The 16,779-nt window shown below is 41.6% G+C and overlaps 1 protein-coding gene across 5 annotated transcripts in view; it reads right to left on the reverse strand.

Moving 5' to 3' along the window:
* PHACTR1 (phosphatase and actin regulator 1) overlaps positions 1-16,779 on the reverse strand; it is a 458,770-nt gene that overhangs the window by 209,883 nt on the left and 232,108 nt on the right. The window lies entirely within an intron of this gene.

A 16,779-nucleotide genomic window follows, 5' to 3' on the forward strand; every position in this document is an offset into this window, starting at 1 on the left:
AGGGTTTCCGGGGGGGGGGTATCCTCGGGCCCACCTGGGCCTCACGTGCGCTCCCTTCCCCGCAACCCCACCCCTCCGTACATCTCCGCACCGGCCACCGGAGGCTGCTGGCCGCGCAGCTCCCCGCGCCCTCTCTGGAGCTCCAGGGCAGAACGCCAGCCTGCCCCTCTCCCCTTCCCCCTCCCCCTTTCTCCTCCCGCCGCCCCCCAGGGCCAAAAGCAAGCAGGACTCACGCACCGCACGCAGAAGGCAGCTGCGCTGGGAGCCCTCGGGTGCTAGCGCCTCTCTTGGGCCTGAACAAATGACCACACTCCCTGGTGGGTCCGACCCACAGTCCTTGACTCCCAGTGGAGCCCGCAACTTGTTACAATGGAATTGATGTTTCCACCCCCAACAGAAATTCCTCAACCCGAAGGGGGCCTTACACCAGTGTCCTTAAAACTTTGAGTAAAAAAGAACAGAAAACGATGCTTTTATCAAAACTCAGGAACAACGACTTGCAACTCTGGGCTCCCAGCTAATCTGGCTCAAGATTCCCCAGCTGTGTTAACAGTGACTAGGCTTAGCAAGGCAGAGACTTCCAGGGCTCGGTAATAATAACAGATAGTAATAACAACTACAAGTTGTTGAGCCTTCTTTGTTCTGCACTTTGAAAAAAAATTACACTATGTCTGTACAATAATCCGGGCTCAAGTACTGTGAATCCTACCTCACCTTTTAGAGACTACAGTTTAGAGAACCTCAGATCACAATTGCCTTGGGTGCTTATTTTAAAAATAGGGACTTTGGGGCCCCAAGCCTTCAGATTCTGGTTTAGTAGGTCAGCTTAGGGGCCAGGAATCTGTAGCTTTCACAAGCTCCCCAGTGATCTTGATGCAAAACATAATCAGGGAAACAATTGTTTGCAGCCAGTTGTGTTTGACTCTGAGCCTCTGTCTTCCCACCACACCCACTGCCTGGGATCCACAACTCCTGCCCTCCTTCCAACCTACTGAAATAGTGTCAAAGGATACACCATCACTACCAGCTGTTTCCAGAAATGTCCCCAAAGTTAACTTCATAAACCCTGTGACTGACACTTTCACAAAAGGCAGGCCACTGCTAGTCTTTCCACCAACTGGGCGAATTCTACCTGTATTGCTCACCTCACAGGTAAAAGGGTCAATCCACTGGGGATATTAAATTCTGTGTCACAGTATGCTTTGATCATTCCAATTCTGCCATTCTGTCATTCACACTTTCTCATCTGCAAAATGATGCCTAAATCAGCACATTGAGAGTTTCGTTTTCACGCTGTAGCTAGGAACGTCGGGTGCCCAGCCACGGTAGCCACCTCTAGAAGGGCATGTCAGAGACTGAAGTGGAATTCAAGTGTTGGACTGGTGCTCTCTTTAATTAGATCACAACCAAGTCTCTCTCAGAGTCCATCAGGGCTTCAGGGACCCCTCCCTTCTTGCCTGGATTACCAGCCAAACCAGCCACAGGTCAATGTCACTATATCTGCTCATGTCAGATGCATGTCAGTCGCTCTCTGGCTAATTAACAGCCTTATCTTAGAGATGGCAGAGGACCCATTTGTTATACCGGTGCAGTGTATGAGGGAATCTATTGCGTTGTGTTATAGGCAAACACTCACTATTCCCTTTTTCTAATCCTCAGGTCTCTCTCCCAAACTGTTACCTCTTAACTTTTTTTTAATTGCATGCCTTCCTCTCTGCCCTGCAGGTCAGCAGTACCAGGTCCGCATAAACCCCAGTATGGTCTTATTAAAGCAACTGAGCCTGCAGCAACCTTTGACTGACTCACAGAATATCAAATCAGACCTGAGGGCTCTGGGTGCCTCTACATTAAATGGCCAAGTGGTGTCGGAGCATAGAGAACACTGACACAACCACCAGCTTAGGCTCAAATATTAAAGGAGATACCCCACGATTGTTGGGGACTCTTTATTCACTCTGAGTATGTAAAAAGATTAAGGTGTACCCCAAAAAGTTGCAGGTTTGATTCCTGGTCAAGCCACATAACTAGGTTGTTGGTTCCATCCTCAGTTGCAACCAATCAATGTTTCTCTATCTCCCTTTCTCCCATCCTTTCTCTAAACATATCCTAGGGTGAGGGTTAAAATCAATCAATCAATCAATCAATAGGCTAAGGTATATCTTCAGAGGGCTATTCCCGTGTTAGGTGATCCATCTTCCTAAACTGTCTTCCCTGAGTTTACAGCTTCTGTGTAACTGGGTGTCCAATATAAATATTCACTAGCCAAATGTAGCTATTTACACTTAAATTAAATGAAGTAAATGAAATGAAATTTCAGTTCCTCAGTTGCACTGGCCATGCTTCAAGTGCCCATAGTCACATGTACCAAGTGGCTACTGCATTAGACAGGGTGGCTGGTAGAACATTTCCATTGTCTTGGAAAGCTCTGTTTGACAGTGCTGCTCTTGAAAGATGTATGGGTGCGTCTTGGGGCTGACTTGGGAAGCTGAGTGTTCTCTCCCATTGTTACAACAGAAAGTGAATGGGGGGGCCCCGGATGGAATAAAGGCACCATAGTGCTGGCAACAGTTTGGAAGATGGTGGCTGAGGCCGGTGGCTTTCAGCACTGCCTTCCCTCTGACCCTCAGCAGGCAGCAGGGCAGATGTGCACGAGGATCTGGCAGTTTTCTTCTTGACCCTGCTCTATACCCTGAACATTACCTCGGTGATGGCTTCTTCTGACACCCACTACTATGACGACCCTATAGCTCTCGATGCCAAGAGATGTCTACACTGAGTTTGTTTGTCTCATCCCATAAGACAAAAATATATTTAATTATGATCCTGGTATTATGACTCAGAAAAAAATATTGTGGGATTCTTTTTTATTTTTTGCTTTTAAAAGGAAGTAGGGAAATATTGAAAGGAAGGACAGTTCAAAACATTATATCACTTATAACAGGGTTCCCAACACTGGGCCTGCGTAGCTTGCATGGGATTTTTACCCAGATGATCTAAATGGGAAAGAGTCCCCTGTGATCCCTTTTGGTGTCACTTAGCTGCATGGCAATCTCATTTCCATCCCCTTTAGGGTACACTGAACTTGTAGGACCCCTCCTTGAAACTTGTTGGGGCGTTAAGACCCTACTACGCTAAGTGTAACCCCATAGACCAGGAGATCCTGGTTCCTGGAAGCATGGGAAAAATGCAACATTTCAAGCTCTACTCCAGAACCTGCATCACCGGATGATTTAGAGGCGCATCGGGTTTGAGAAGTAGCCCCTAGCAGTCAGAGCAGTCAGAGTGTTACATGCCTACCAGTGGGACGCGCATTCTGGTTCTGAACTAAGTAATGAATAGGACCCCTGATCTCAAAGAGCTTAAAATATGATAAAAGAAAAGATCACAATGAAGGACACAGGAGAATTACCAAACACCCCCAGCTGAAAACACATGTGCAAATGTATAACCAGGAGCAGCCATGGAGAAATACACCATTAATTTCTGAGTGGGAGCCGTGTGTAAAGGGAATTCCCAGCAACTGATGTGCAAGAGATGGAGGTGATGAAGGGGGAGTTCACTGGGGAAGTTGGTCTAAAGTGGGGGGGCAGAGGGGTGCTGGCTGTGTGGTTGTGGGGGTGTCTGTGTGGGGAGAATGCAAGCTCTTAGGCTAGAAGGAATTCAGGGCAGGGAATGCCCAAGGATGGTCATTAGCCTGGTAGGACCGCTCCACCCAGCACAGTGGGTTCTCCAGGGGGCACCGCCATCGTGACCATGGGAAGGGACTGCAGACCTCGAAATCCCCCAAGTCCGAATGTGAGAAACGGTGTGCGGTGGACGTGGAACTAAGATTCGGCTGTGCTTTCTGCTTGTCTACACCCTGCCCTACGTTAACTGCTCAGCAGTGGCCAGGCTTATAGGAAGTCAAAATCAAAGTTACAGGGAGAAATTTGGAAATGATCACATGGTGTTAACTCTTATGAAAAAAATAGAATAGAAACACAAAATACTAATACCAACGTAAGGCAAAGCAGTGGAACCACTTAAAGAGGTGCACTCAGATAAATATCACTACACACATTTGATGTAAGAAAATACTTGGATTACCTTTTCTTCCTCAATATTTTTTTCTTTGATTTAGACTCCAGCTACCCATTCCATTTCCTTCCTGATTCTGTCTCCTTTCCTGTTCCCATCCCTCCTGTAGTGGCCTGAAGGGTTCCCCACCTCCTCCAGGTCAAATCCCTGGAGCATGTGAACAGGGCTTTATTTGGGAAAAGTTTCTTTGCAGATGTAACTAAGTTAAGGATCTTCTGTTGAGGCAAGCACCCTGGAATATCTGGGTGAGTCCTTCTAAAAGACACACGGAGGAAAGACACAGAGCCAGAGAGGGGAAGACAGACAGGAGGGGAGAAGACAATGTGAAGACGGTGGCAGAGACTAGAGCGATGCCGTCACAGGAATGCCAGCAGTCGCCAGGAGTGGAAGGAGGCAAGGGGTGGAATCTCCCCAAGAGCCTCTGGAGGGATCTCAGTCCTGCTGACACCTTAAACTTGGACTTCTTTTCTCCAGGGCTGCGAGAGGGTAACTATCTTGTTTTAAGCCACTAGGTTTGTGGTAATTCGTTATAGCAGCCCTAGAAAACTAACACATGCCCTAAACACTAACATGTTGTAGTTCTAGTATAGGGATAGCATCTATTTTTCCTCTAAGTTTGATCTAAATGTGTAATATGTTAAAGCCAGAACCGTAGGCTAATCTACAAAGTACAGGGTCTTAGGTTACTTCTAAATGGTTCACGAACACAGAATTGGGCCACATGTATATGCTGGGTTTTTTGGTTTTGTTTTTACAGATGCTAGAATGGAAGTATGGAATGGAATGGAAGTGGACTGTCATTAGAAGAAGGGTACAGCTTCCAGGCTTTTAAAAATATTTAGTATACTGCATTTATAGTCTGATGAAGGAGACATGAGCAGAGATTGCTGGGGGAGGCCAGTGAAAATTCTTGAGGCAATTCAGTGATGTTCAAATGGAGAGCAAATGCAGCCTTGTGCACTGGTACAGCTGCGAGGATGGTCTGCGGCTGGCATCTGCTCGGGTAGGTTAAGTATCCTTTCTGATTCTTGCAAGTCTGGTTATTAAATATTTTTAATGTCACTCCTGCCGATAAATGTTAAAAAACAGCTGCACAATTGGCAAGCTTTGTTTTTCTAAAACAGCGGCTTTCTACTACCGTGTTTTTCTTTCAACTGTTTTTGGAGCCTATAGCAAAAGGTTTTTTTGGCCTTAGTTTAATCCAACCTGGCAGATTTGGGGTATGAGAGCCAGGGAGAGGTCAGTGGGCAGTACATTTGAAGAAACAACTTCATATCTCTGTTTTTAGGTTTTGAATTATTAAAAATATAGTTTAGACATCTAAATGATGTGAGCATTTTGTGTGTGTGTGTTTTGCTAAAGGTTTGCTCCCCCCCAAAAAACTTTAAGTAGAAAGCAATTTTACTTCCGTGCTTGTGATAATTATGCTTAGTATGGGACTGTTCTGTGCAAATTGTTCTGAAAACATTTAGGAGATGGCAACCCAATGAGAGGGGAAGATTGGAAGCATTTAGACAAAACAGGTGGTTTCAAAGAGGTGATTGAGGGAACACTGTCAGGAGTAAAGTCCTGTAATTTCTTGAATGCATTGTTATTTTGGAATGCTTCTTTCTCTTCCTGCACGGACAGGGAGAGAAGTAAAGTGGTCTAGTTCTTAAGTTCAGATGAGAGGATCTTGTCCATAGCGGGCCATGTTGTCAGAGTGAATGTAATTTTGAGACTGCAGTGGAAGGAAGATCAGGTCTGGCAGGAAATTTCTGCAAGGTCTCACTATTTCTGCAAGATCAGGCAGCTTTAAGGTCTGCATCACCTACATCCAAGGGAGGGTCAGGCACTTCTGCTCATGTCCAGGCCAAAACCGAGGACAGATTAGACAGAGTTTGAGAACCGTTAAGGATTAGTAAGTGAGAGGTGTGTGGCTCTGGAGTATTTCTTTACATTTTGCACTAAATTATATAATTCCATTTTAAATGAGATTTATAGCCTCATAAACATAACCTTAAGTTTCCTTTTTAAAAACAGGTTAATTTGAGTAGATTTAGACACTTCAGGATATTTATTTCATAGAAATAAAAGGATCAGAACATAAAGATGTTATTAAGTGTGATTATAAAGCAATAAAATAAAGTCCACCATAAAAAAATGACTGCTTAAGTTATGGTATATTTATAGCACGATGCCACTAAAAACAATGAGTTACATGTAAACATGTTATAATGCTTAGAAGAATTTCCACAATGTATTGTTAATGAGAAAATTAAGATTCAGAGAACTGATGATAGTGTGATTTTGTTTTTGAAAGACAAATATTGTAAGCATTGATATTGTTCTCTAAACATTTATGATCTGCTATGTTCAGGTCCATGGTAGGACTGCAGTTTGTACATCTAGACCCCCTTGAGCATGGATGGGACCGCATGACCAGCTCTGAGCCGTGAGTGAGGAGGTGAAGCTCAAGATACTGGCTGCTGCTGCTTCCTTTGGGTTCTGGGGTGAGCCCAGCCTACCTGCTGGCCCACAAGGGCCATGGAGTATGAAAAGTGAGCTTGTGTTGTTTTAAGCTACTGACATTTTGGAGTTGATTTTACTAAACATGAATCTAGTCTGTTGAGACTAACACAACGGCGACAAATGTGCATGTGTTTTTGTGTATGTACTTGTCTGTTATATTCAGTCATCCCACCAACACCGTATGATGGAACCATTATTTCCATTTTATGCTTCAAGAAACAGAAGCTCAGTAAGATTAAATAAATTTCCCAGGTCACACAATTAGCATTTCATCAACTAGAAATCTGAGCCAAAATATGTTTAACGACAAAGCACACCTTTCCTTCTCCACTGTCCCTCGATGTGCAGAGGACCTTCAGCACTGTTTTAGCACAGAAACATATGGCATCATGAAATGCCACCGAGAAAGGTCACCAGACCACAGCCACAGGACCCAGAAAACTGCCTGCCACGCAGAGCCACTGGCGGTAGAGAACAGGGGCAAAACCAGGACGCTCAGGTTCTTATCTATCATCTATATGGGCAGAGTCCTGCCCCTTCAATCTGGAAAACAGACCGCAGTTGACACTCACTGGTGTTATCCTTTCGGGGCTAGGACTGGATCTACCGCGTGGAGAGCCGCTTGACAAAGGCTCTTGATCTACTAAGGATAACTGCCCATTAGCACAGAATCACAATTGTGTGTGTACAGAGCAGGTGCAGGAACAAGGTAATAGGATAATGTAACTTTGGCAAGAAGCACAAATTGGCCATTTTTCCAAGTGTGAGAACTTTAGCTATACACGAACTATAACTGGGGGGGGGAGGGGTAGCCGTGAGTAGCCAGCTATGGGGAGATTTTAAGTGAGTGCCACAGGTGTATCAGTGTGTGACATGCAAATTATTCCTTCCATGGAAAAAAGGAACACATTATATTATGCTCTAAGACTTGTAATACGATGATCAAAGGAGTCTCTCTTCTCCTAACAAGCCAGGCTGCACTCCTCTCACCTGCACCCCAGGATCCTGTCATCTGCTGAGCTTCTAAAACAGAGTTTTACAGTAGAGAAGCTTTACAGTGGTGAAGAAGATTACATTTATCTCTATACACCTAAATGTGAATAAGTTCTTCCACTTATTGAGATACTTATTATATGCACACAAATTATTACAATGACAGTTTGTTGCTGTCAGTTCACTGTAGGGGGAGCAGGGAGACATATCCCCTGGTGAGTTGTGAGCTTCCAGCATGTCAGAGGCACTGCTGAGTGTTTTACAGATAATAAATTCAATATTTTAATTTATATATTTACTGATAACATATAATTACATAGCAACAAATATATATTACAATGCAAAATTATATAATATTATATATTTATGTATATTTTATATTTTTAACTAAAAAAATTATTTTATCCTCATGACAAATCCAAGGTTTTAGGGGTTCTGACCCCACCTGACCAGGAAGAAGCCAGGGAGATGGAGTCAGTGGCACAGTGCTATCCAGTGCAGACTGGGCAGAGCCCAGACTGACACAGATGCTGGCCCCTCACCCCGCAGGGACACGTTCGCTCTCTCTGCATCATGATGCTGCCCAGAAACCTGCCAGAGGGAAGAGGTGCCAGTGAAGATTAAAATATCAGGAAGAGATTCCTTGGAGGACTTCCTGAAGTTGAAGGGCAAACCTGTTGTATTTGTTAGGTCTACCTACTGACACTGGAAGTACATCTACCTTTCCGTTTTACAAATTAACAGAGAAGTGCTGAAATGAATATTCTTTCATTCCCAAATCTTATAAGTAACATATTTTTTAAATAACTCATCAGGTGAAAAAACAGAATTATTAAATCTTGACAAAATAATCAATTCTTAGGAAATGTGAGTTATAATTTTTTTTAAAACAAAGGAAAACATATAAAGTATGGACATTAAATCAACATATGTTTTATCTTACCTAACCTAATGAAGAGAAACTATTTAAAGGAAATCTCACAAAAACTTAACTATGTGAAGGCCCTTTTCCAGACTCCCTTTCTCTTTCTTCTCCAAAACTGACAATATGTCATGTTAAGGGAGACCTGGCCCCCAGGTTGACATCCCCTGACTTCCAGAAAACAACCATGCCCTTCCCGCCTAGTACCCCTCCAAAAAAAAATTGGTCAATGCGTTGAAGGCAAAGAAGCCTTTTACTCTTCTAAATCCTAATCTCAACTTTACCTCAAAAATAAAATACTCCTGTTTTGCTCATAAGAGGAGGTGCAGACACTGCTCGGTAACATGCCTAAATCTGATGTCCCAGTTAAAAGTCCTCAGACATGCTCAGAGGCATCAGTGCGTGTGGATTACAAACATCTCTCATAAAGCTTTCTTACTAATATTAGACCATACAGGATATACTAGAGTGTGTGTGTATTAGGATCTGCTAATTTTTCTTAAACGGTGCATAGTAAGTCAACTGTGAGTTGTTCAGAACATTTTATGCACAGTTTGGGAACTATTACCCATCATTAAATTCATTGGGAATAACCTCCCAAGGCAGGCATTGGCAAGACGAAGCTTCATTTTTGACAGCTGTACATGATCAGCCAGTAGCTGATGATGCTTCAGTCTCAATATACTTCCAGACAGAGACAGGCATTTTCATTGTGTGCCTGTGTTTGAAACAAGAGAGTAATACAGAAAACACACAATAATCACAGGAACTGCTCTCTGCCTAAGTTTTTCCTCAGGTTTTGTTAACTTATAAATAAGAGATGGAGATATTTCCACATGTAGTACTGAGATAAAAAGAGAGCAAATAAAAAGAGACTTGAGCTATTTTTCTATGAATAATATTCACGTTTAACAATGAAAGCAAGCAGAAATGCATATAATGCTTTGTAGCGTTTGGTGGCATTTTGCTAGGTCAAGACAGAAATTGGATGGCTGAGTTACTATAGCAAGCATTTTCCTTTACCCGAGACACTGCATTATTTGCTAAAAGAGATGAGCAACGTGCTCCTGTGTTCTCCAAAGTGACCTTAGCTCAGAACTGTATAAAACAGGGCAAAGATCTGTAAGCCAGGAAGGAAAGGGTCTATTACCTGCAAATGTATAGTTTTGGGTGTTAATTGTAAGTAAAGCATAAGTTTGATAACATCAAGAGACTGCCCAGAACTGTTTAGATCACTAATCACTGAAGGAATGAATCCATGAGTCCGTAAGTCTTTCATCCTCAAATCCAAATCGATGTTACTGTCCACACTAGTCACCTGTCAGTGTCACCTGGACCCAAAGTGGTGGCAGTCATATAAATGAAGGGAATCCTTCATGGACATTCTGGTTTACCTATGGCTCCAGCATGACCTGGAGGAACAGGCAACACAGAGGTTTCAAACTAAAGCGAGAAGAGACCAGAAACAAGAGAGAACTTCTCCAAAGCAAGGGCATATTCTTATTGGATTCCACTTCCCAGGCTGCCAGAATTTTTTTTTATTGAGAGATAGAGTTGAATGAAGAAAAGGAAGTGATTGTCATTTTTTTGTCTTCTTTTGTTTTGTTTTTTAAAAGAGCTGGGCCTCTGGGTACTTGTGAGCATCATGCTGGTCATTGGGCATTGAAGCTGCTGCTCCTTTATTTACTATTCATTCATTCATTCATTCATTCATTCATTCATTCACTTATTTATTTATTTTTATTTATTGACTGGGACTTGAACCTGCGACCTGGGTATGTGCCCTGACGAGGAATTGAACCAGCTCCCCTTCGGTGTGTGGGACGATGCTTCACTCAGCCGAGACACACTGGCCGGGGCCAAGAGGTTGTCTTTTTAAGGTAGAAATTATATTTCAGGACATTCCAGAGAAACCTTGAGAAAGCCTTCACTGTGCTGACCTGCCGTGCAGGCGGTGGTGCTGGGGCGGGGCACGAATCAGATCGGCTCGCACTGTGCGGTCTTCTTGTGAAACTCGGCGGCCGGGCCCCAAAGCCTCCTCACGGTCGCCGCGTGAAGCCCTGGCCCTCCCGGGCGCCCTCCTCCCCTGGCCGGGCTTGAGCTCCCTGTGCTGCCCACGGTCGCCCCTCCTCTGCGTGCGGGGGCCGAGCCTCCCCAGTTCCTCCCTCATTTACGGTGAAAATCCCCAGCGTTGGGGGGAACGAGAGGGGGTCTCATTCTTAAAGAGACAGCTTCTTCTATTACTCTTTATGATTAAGGATCCACCAGAACTATTTGCAATTTATTAAGCACCCACCTGTATATATCACAGTATTGCGTCTACCAATGAACAACTTCTCCGAGCCAGGCTCTCCCCCGATTCCTTCATAAATCTTTTCTAAGAATCATTTTCCTGAAAGCCGACAGTTCACTTGGATTACAAAGACGACAATGTTCAGGTTTGTCTGCCTTCAAGGTGATCAACATACTCTTTGGTGAATAAAAAGAGGGCCTCGGACTGGCAAATGATTGCTAAGGCCTTTCCAAAAACGCAATTCGGTAACTCTAGTAGGTGTTTAATTGCGACTATTGGAAGTGTCTCGGGGAGGGAAGCCACGCGAAGAATGACTGCGTTGGGAGGGGAAATGACTCTGGCTGGAAGCAAGAGCTGTCGGCGCGCTTCGCCTTTCCAAGGTGTCAGGCCTTGACCCTCAGCCGTGACAGGCCTGATCCTCCCCCACCTTGCGTATGTGCCACCACCTCACGGCTCGCTATTCCAGGTGACTCCCAGGCCCCTCGATACATGGCTTCCCACGTGCTATTTGCTCATCTGGAAGAACCTGCCCTTCTCTCTCCCAGGAGCCCTGCATTCTTAGTATCACAGCACGGGGAGGGCCACCGTGCAAGGCTCTCTCGGGGCACCTGCTCAGTCCTCAGTGCCACCTGGAAACCTGGCACAGGCTGAGCATGTACTGTGACATCTAATAAATATTAACTTTTCATTTATGATATATTTATTTCAAAGATACAAAGACAGTAAATACTACACTACTCATGTGTGCATTTATTTAGGCTTTCAAGTGTTAACATTGTGTCTTAGTTGTTTCAGTCCTTGAACTAAAATATAAAGAAATAAAACTTACAGTTTATAGCCAAAGACCCCCAATCCTCCCTTCTTCCCACACCTTTCCCAGAAGCAAACACTGCCCTGAAGTTGATGTTTGTGTATCCTATCTGTATTTTACGCTTTTACCATACATATATGAATTTGTAAGTATCGTATCATGTTGCTCTGTGGGTTTCAAAAATCCATAAGTGGTGTCACATTTTAAGAATCATTTTATAATATTCTACATTTGAGTCAACATTATGTTTTATGATTATCACATGTTGATTCTGGTAAGTCTAGTCCATTTGTATCTCCTGCTCTCTTAGGATTCCAACACAGGATTCTATAACAACTTATGTATATTTTCCCTCATGGAGGGCTATTCAGTTGGTATCTAAGTCTTTGGCAATTATAAACAGTCCTTCGGTGAGCAACCTGATAAATTCTCTTTCAGATTTCTGTGCACTGGTTTCTCTAAGGAATATAACTAAAATTGGAATCGCTGTGTCATATAATACGCACATCTTTAGCTTAACTAGACAGGGACAGTTCTCAGAGTGACCGTAACAATTACCATCTCATCAACTGTGTATGAAAAGTGTCCCTTTCTGCCTCATCATCACTTGGTATTACTAGTATCTTAATTTGTTTTTCACTGGGTGTGATTTAATTGCTATATCCTGATTACCTGCTAGGAATTCAGATTTTTTTTCTTCTGCAAGTTGCTTGCTCATATTTTTGTCCATTTTCATCAGTTGTTTATGTTTTGTTGTGTTTTGGGACTTTTAAGAAATTCTTTCCTATGATGATGTAATACAACTGTCACTTATATTCTCTTTTTAAAGTGTCAGCATTTGCCTTTTACATATTTAGGTCATTAATCCACCTAGGATTTGTTTTTATATGTGTGAGCTAGAAATTCCATTTTATTTTTTTAGTATGGAAAGTCTTATTTCCTCCTCAGTACTGTTTATTGAATAGTACATTCTTTCCCCATTGATTTATAAAGCTAGTTTTGTCATATTCCAATGTATTGAGTTATATTGAATGCTTTTTACATCTCTATTAAGATAATTGTTTTTTTCTTTGATCTATTAATGTGCTGAAATCTTAAGGAGACTTTATACATTAAGCCAACTTTACCTTCCTAATTCTAATTGACCTTGGCATGTTACTTTTATATAGTCTACTGACTTTGGTTTCAAATATTGTATTTGGGATTTTCACATTTATATTCATAAGTTAGATTGGTCTATAAAATTTCCCTGTCATGAGGTCTTTTTATTTCAAGGTTTTACACCATGGGTTGTATTTCTCCTTCTTCTATCTCCTTGAACAGTTTGTACAAGATAGAGGTTACATGTATGCTCTCTAGAACAGCTTACGTAACTTAAGAGCAACTCTTGTTGAATTCTTATTAAAACTCACCACCAAAATCTTCTGGCACTAATGACTTTTTGGTTAGCAGGCTGGTTGGTTTTTTGTGTTTTGTTTTTTTTTTTAATTGTGGATTCAATTTCTTAGAGATGGTAGAGATTTCAGTTTTCTATTGTTTCTTTAGTCAATATTGGTAACTTATAGTTTATCCAGAAAACTCCATTTTATCTAAGTTTTCAAATTCTCTTGCATAAAGCTGATCATAATATTCTCTTAAGATGTTTTTAAATTATCTGTTAACTATGCCCCTTTAATATTCTTTATATGTGACTGCTCTTGTTTTGTTCTTGTTAGATGTTGCCAGAGATTTGCTTCTTTTATTAATATTTTCATAACACTAGCTTTCGTTTTGTTTGTTTTTGAGTCTCCTGCTGTATCTTGGCTTTCCTTGGAAAATAAGTTCATCTTTTATTTTGATTTCCTTTCTTCAGTTTTTGGGTTAGCCTGTTGTATCTTTTCTGGCTTATTGTGTGGCTCGTTAACTTAAAATATTAATCACTTCTTAATATATGCACTTAAGGCTACATTTTTCTCTAAGCACCACTTTCAAATCCCATTTATTTTGTAAGTAGTTTTAAATTACTGTTTAGTTCTAAATATTTCATAATTCCATTATGATTTATTTTTGACCTGTGAATTTCTTAGATATTTAATTCCAAACAGATGTTTTGAGTAATACTTTAATATTGACTTACAGCTTTATTGCATATTAGAGAAAACGCTTTGTATGCCATTAACAGTTTGAAATTATTAACTTTTTAATGATCTAGCTTGTAACTAATTTTTTAAACAATCTATATATCATTTCAAAGAACATGTAGTCTTCAGCTGTTGAATGAGTATATTAAATAAAAAATGTTAGTTGAATTGTTCAGATCTCCACTATACTTACTAAATTGACTGATTTATCAGTTACCAAGAAAAGTGTGCTTAAAATCTCCATTTATAATTTTGGATCAGTCAGTTTTTTCTTATAATTCTGATCATTTACCTTTTCTATATTTGGAAGCTATTTTGTTAGCTTTTTATATTATCCTATGAAATATTCCTCTTATCATTAAGTAACAATTTTCCTTATGTTTAATAATGTTGTTGGTTTTCAAATCTATTTTATTTGATAATAATATTGCTATACTAGTTTTCTGTTGGGTTTGCCTAGTGTATCATTTTTGCATTTTTTCCCCTCTGACTTTTAGGGGGGAGGTTTAATCCATTTACAATTGTAGTGACTCTTTTGTATCACATTATTTTGGTATCCTATTTGTCTTTGCTACTCTTGGTCTCTGATCGATGATTTCTTTTATTCCTTTTTTTTCCCCTTCCGCTGGGTTGGAAGTTATAGTTTTAGTTCTATTTTCTTTATATTAGCCATTAAAATGTGAACATATTCTGCCTGGCCTGGGTGGCTCAGTGGTTGAGCATCCAGCCATGAACCAGGTTTCTGACTCGACCCCCAGGAGGGGGCAAGCAGGAGGCAGCCGATCAATGACTCTCTTTCGCATCACTGATGTTTCTATCTCTCTCTCTCCCTCTCCCGTCCTCTCTTTTAAATCAATAAAAACATATTTTAAAAAAAGAAACTCTAACATATTCTGGCCTTACATGTCTGGCCAATATATCCTGAACAACTTTAGAAGCTTAAGTAGATCACCCCTCTCCATCTCCCGTGTTACTATAGCCTTGATTTCAGTTAACCCTTGTTTGCATTCCCCCTTATTTAAAAAATGTCCCATTGTTTTTTATTTTGTTTTACTTTACAAACACGTGTCCGCTTCACGTCTGCCTCTTGATTCCTACTCTTTCTTTCTCGGTTCGATTTCTTTCTTTCTGAATAGACGTGATTCGGTCACTTAGTGAGGGCCCATAAATGATCCATCCAGGGTCTGTCTGAAACATCTTTAGTTCAGCATCAATCTCATATATTTTAATTATTATGCAAGAAATGCATGTGCCCCGTTTAAAATTTTAAATAGCCCTGAAAGTTGTCGTCTCACTTCCCCAGAGATAACAATTTTCAGCTTTTTGGGGAACTATTCCTGATGATAGTTACCTCCATTTATTTTTATTTTTATTTTTTTAAATGTATCTGCATTGATGAAAGTATTACAGATGTCCCCCTTTTTTCCTCCGCTGACCCCTTCCAGTCCCCCTCCTGCCCCCTCCCCAGGCCTTCAGTGAACTACTGTCTGTCCAAGGGCGATGCATCCATGTTTTTAAATAGTGTTTCACTAATTTATAATGTTATTAATGATCTGTTATAATAGACGTCAATTAACTGCTAGTGATTTATCTCAAGGGTAAAAAAGCAGGGCTTTGGGTTGATAAAATGGAGAAGTCAGTCAAGGAAGAACGGGAAGCGATGCTAATAACGCATCACGGCACTGCCCGCTGCCTCGCCGCGAGCCCAGGAGAGACAGGGCAGGTGAATCCCAAGCGAGTGCGAGACCTGGGGCTTGGAGCAGTTCCTTGCCAAGAAGACGCCCAGTTCCCTCCTCCTGTCTATTTCCCATCATTTAACGTCTCTCCTCGTGAGTTTTCTCATCTGTAAAATGGGGGCTGGTATTAGTACCTACCCCAGAGGGTCACCATGAGGGTGCTATAGAGAAGCAATATGAACAAGACCTGGCACACAGTAAGGGCTTAACAAGTGTTAGGCCCTTATTGTTGCTATCTTCCATGTCTCTTACTATATCATATTTTTCTTATTATTATTTCTCTAGGCTTCATTCTGAGTGACTTCCTTACATTCTCTAGTTTATTAATTCTCTCTTTGGCTGTATCCACTCTGTTACATAATCCAAACACTTCATGTTTGATTTCAGACTGTATTTTTCATTTCTGGATGTTGTTCTTACTTCCTTTCTCAGTCTGTGTTTTGTTTTTGTCGTTCATAGTGGTCTCTTCTTTCACAATGGCTTCTATTTCTTCTTTAACTTTCTTACTGTAAGCGTCTATATTGTATAACCTTTAGATTTTTCTCTTATTTCTAATTCTTCCTTTGTTGCATCTGCTGACTCTCCTTATTGCAGTCTGTTTCTTCATGTGATTTGGAATTTTTTATTGTGAATTTATGTTCAAAAAGATATGCTTTCATTCCCCAGAGTCATTTTTAATTTGCTTCTATCAGTTTTCCAGTGATTCCAATGGCCTGGGGTGGGGTAAAAATGAGGTTTGCTTTTCGCCCTAGGATTTCTCAATCTTGTCTGCAGTATAAATTTGAATCCCACATGAAGAGTGGCATAAGCTTGCTGTTTCATCTTTTCCCAGGGGCCTTCCTGTCTCTACCCAGATCCCCAGAGCTTAAGGCTTCTCGCTATTTCCCTGGCCTTATCGGCACAGTTTTTGTTTTGTTTTGTTTTGTTTTTGTTTTCCTATTTCTAGGTTTAAGCATGGGCAGGCCCTGAGGAGCCTTCCCTTAAGCAGAGTCTTAGCTCCTTGCCTTAAGCAAGGCCAAGGTCACATCTCTCTTGTCCCTAAATAGAGCATTGAAACTCCAGCTCTCACTTTCTAGGTTGTCTGTCCAGGTCGGGCACTCCATGGACACTTCAATTCAGTCCCCTACACTGCCCAACGTCCTTCTCTTGTATCCCTTCATGTTTGCCACCCTCACTGGTGAGTAAGCATCTTTAAGGCAAGAACCACAGTTTAAAATCCATCATTTTGCTCGTCTCTGCTCTCCTAGCCTCTAGCATAGGCCTGGCACTTCGTAAACAGGAGCTCTGCAAACACTGGATGAATGAAAGAATGAATG

Source organism: Miniopterus schreibersii (assembly GCF_964146895.1).
Source record: "Miniopterus schreibersii genome assembly, chromosome: 8".
Lineage (NCBI taxonomy): Eukaryota > Metazoa > Chordata > Mammalia > Chiroptera > Miniopteridae > Miniopterus > Miniopterus schreibersii.